Source organism: Bison bison, unplaced genomic scaffold, assembly GCF_000754665.1.
Source record: "Bison bison bison isolate TAMUID 2011002044 unplaced genomic scaffold, Bison_UMD1.0 scf7180017858072, whole genome shotgun sequence".
Lineage (NCBI taxonomy): Eukaryota > Metazoa > Chordata > Mammalia > Artiodactyla > Bovidae > Bison > Bison bison.
Window position 1 is genome coordinate 15,115 of NW_011488645.1, and position 3,884 is coordinate 18,998.

The following is a 3,884-nucleotide window of genomic DNA, read 5'->3' on the forward strand; positions in this document are numbered from 1 at the left end:
AACTGTCCACACATTTTTGTTTTCAGCTTTTGAATTTGATTTGTGGTGTTTTTTCTTATCAACAACTGCTTGTTTAGTTATGTTTAGTTCATGTTGGAAGGTTTTTGTCTGCTGTGTGGTTGTTTTTTGTGGAGTATCTTTATTACCTGAAGGGTTTTCATCCTTGTTTTCTGTGTTCTTATGTAGAAGCTTTGTATGGATGTTGGGTTCATTTTTCTGATAATGAGGAAGTGTGTTGGAGAAGGAAATGGCAACCCACTCCAGTGTTCTTGCCTGGAGAATCCCAGGGATGGCGGAGCCTGGTGGGCTGCCGTCTGTGGGGTCGCACAGAGTCGGACACGACTGAAGCGACTTAGCAGCATGTTACAATTTCTTGGACCAAAAATTACATGTGATTTTGGGAAGAGTAGGGGAGAGGTTTAGGCAGCTTAGTTGGTTTCTAGGTCAAGAACACATTCTTATGTCAGTACAATGAAGCCCATTTTCTTTTTCAGTGGTGCCCAGTGGGGGGTGTTTGTCTATTCCAGTTCTAGGTCTTCTCTGGAGGGCCCTGGATCTTGGACACTTGTTTCTTCTCTCCTTCCGTCGCTGAGCCACTGAACTCGCATCTCTCGTTGTCTTCTCAAGGTTACCGCCTACAGTGCTGGGCACTTCCAGGCCCTTCCTTTCACGTCCCCAGAAGCAGCACCCTGAGCTGGCGGGTCTCACACCTGTTCTCAGTGTTTCCCTGCCTTTTTTCCTGTGGGTGAACAAGTCGATGTTTCTGTGTTCAGCATCACTAGGACCCGCCTCGCTCCCCCTTCTCCACACACTCCCTGCCTGATTCCTCAGGGTGAAGTTTGCTTTCCCACCGACATGTAAATTCAGGTTTGTAGTTCCCTTATTTCCTGTGTGCTGGAGGCACGCACCGTGGATGATTTCATCACCTGCCTATCAACCACGTGGGTCACGGAGCACGTAGGGAGAGACGTAACTCGAGTGTGGCTGTGCCGGTGTCGGCAGGAGCCGGCCCCTTTTAGTTTCTGCTGGATCTGTAGTTACGGCCACTTTACATTTCTAATTTTCTTTCTTCATTTCTTCTTTCTATCCTTCATTCCCTTCTTCCCTTCTTTCTCCACTGTTTCTCTCCTTCTCTTGATAAACTCTTTTTTCCCCCCCTGGAGGTTGTCAATTTTAATAGGCTACTAAAGTCTCAACTTTGGCGTTCTTAGCCTTTTTATTGTATCTTTTCTGTGTCATTAATTTATGTTCTTATTTATTATTTCTTTTTTTCTGCTTTCTTTGTCTTTATTATAATCTCTCTGCCCACTTATTAGTTGAATACTCAGCTGTGACACAAGCTTTTCTACTTTGCTAGGGTGTTTAAGGCTTTAACTATCACTCTAAGAATTACTTTAATTTTATTTTACAAGTTATGAAACATCATATTTTTTACTTCTAAATCTTTTCCAAGTTTCATTATGGTTTGATTCATTAGTTATTTATAAGTACAGTTTTGAATTTATAAGTAGCAGAGATTTCTTTAACACTTTTCTGTTAATTTCATTATTTTTTCTTGTATTTTATCACTCTTTGCATTTGAGGTCATCCATTTGGCTTTTTTTTTCCTTCTGCATGAAGAACATTTTTTTCTGATATTTTTGCTAAGGTCTCATGGCAGTGAAGGGCTTCCCAGGTGCCACCAGTGGGAAAGAGTCTGCCTGCCAGTGTAAGAAATGCAGGTTCAATCCCTGGGTCAGGAGGATCCCCTGGAGTAGGAAAAAGCAATTCTGTTCAGTATTCTTGCCTGGAAAATCCCGTGGGCAAAGGAGCCTAGCAGGTCACACTCCATGGGGCTGCAAAGAGTCAGACACAACTGAGCAGCTGAGCCCTTGGATGGTGGTGCTTGTTGCTGTTCGGTTGCTCAGTTGTGTCCGACTTTTTGTGACCCCATGGACTGCCGCACACCAGGCTTCCTTGTCCTTCACTATCTCCTGGAGTTTGCTCAGACTCAGGTCCATTGAGTCAATAATGTCATCCAACCATCTCATCTTCTGTTGCTCCCTTTTCTTCCTGCTCTCAATCTTTCCCACCATCAGGGTCTTTTCCAATGAATCGGCTGTTTGCATCAGGTGGCCAGAGTATTTTAGCTTCAGCCTCAGCATCAGTCCTTCCAATGAATATTCAGGGTTGATTTCCTTTAAGATTGACTGGTTCAATCTCCTTTTAGTCCAAAGGACTCTCAAGAGTCTTCTCCAGCACCACAATTTGAAAGTATCAGTTCTTTGGTGCTCAGCCTTCTTTCACATCCATACCTGACTACTGGAAAAATCATAGCTTTGACTGTATGGACCTTTGTCGGCAAAGTGATGTCTTTGCTTTTTAATATGCTGTCTAGATTTGTCATAGCTTTCCTTCCAAGGAGTAAGTGTCTTTTAATTTCATGACTGTGGCCACTGTCCACAGTGATTTTGGAGCCTGAGAAAATAAAATCTGTTACTGCTTCCACTCCTCCCCCGCTTCTGTTTGCCATGAAGTGAAGGGACCAGATGCCGTGATCTTAGTTTTTTGAATGTTGAGTTTTAAGCCAGCTTTTTCACTCTCTTCTTTTACCCTCATCAAGAGGCTCTTTAGTTCCTCTTTGCTTTCTGCCTTTAGAGTGGTATCATCTGCATATCTGAGATTATCAATAATTTCTCTGGGCAGTCTTGATTCCAGCTTGTGGGTTCATCCAGCCCAGCGTTTTGCATGATGTATTCAAACCAGTCAGTCTTAAAGGAAATCCACCCTGAATATTCATTGGAAGGATTGATGCTGAAGCTGAAGCTCCAGTACTTTGGTCACCTGATGTGAAAAGCCTACTCATTGGAGAAGACCCTGATGCTTGAAAAGATTGAGGGCAGGAGGAGAAGCGGGCAACAGAGGATGAGATGGTTAGATGGCATTGTTGACTCAATAGACATGAGTTTGAGCAAACTCTGGGAGATAGTGAAGGACAGGGAAGCCCGGTGTGCTGCAGTCCATGGGGTCTCCAAGGGCCAGACGTGACTGAGCAACTAAACAATAACGAACTCTACATATAAGCTAAAGAAGCAGGGTGATAATATATAGCCTTGTCATACTCCTCTCTCTATTTTTCTCTCGGTTTGCCTGAAACATCTTTCCGAATTGTTTGTAAAAGTAGTTTCAATTTGTATGAAATTCTAGGTGGTTCGTTATTTCCTCTCAGCCTTTTGAGACTGTTCCACTGTCTCCTGCTTCCTGCTGTTTTCTGTTGAGAAGTTAATCATTAGTTCAAGTTGTTCCTTTGTGTGCCTGTCTTCTCTCTTTGGCTGCTTACATAAAAACCTTTTTATTATGGAAAGTTAAAACACTGAAAAGTGGAGACACAAGTATAGTGAAGCCCCAGTTGCTGTCGCTCACCCTCAAAGTGATAATCCGCGTTTTTGCCAATTGTGTTTCACTTCTGTGGCTCCTTTCTTTCTTTTAATCACTTTAGGTTTAACTGTGTCTGGAAGCATCTCTAATAATTAAGGATTTAACAATCACAATAGCACTGTTACACCTACAAGGTTGATAATAATTTTTTCAGTTCAGTCGTGTTTGACTCTGTGACCCCATGGACTGCAGCACGCCAGGCTTCCCTGTCCATCAGGGAGCTTGCTCCCAGACCTTGCTCAGACTCACGTCCATTGAGTCAGTGATGCCATCCAACCATCTCATCCTCTGTCGTTCCCTTCTCCTCCTGCCTTCAATCTTTCCCAGCATCAGAGTCTTTTCCAGTGAGTCAGTTCTTTGCATCAGGTGGCTAAAGTATTGGAGTTTCAGCTTCAGCATCAGTCCTTCCAATGAACACCCAGGACTGATCTCCTTTAGGATGGACTGGTTGGATCTCCTTGCAGTCC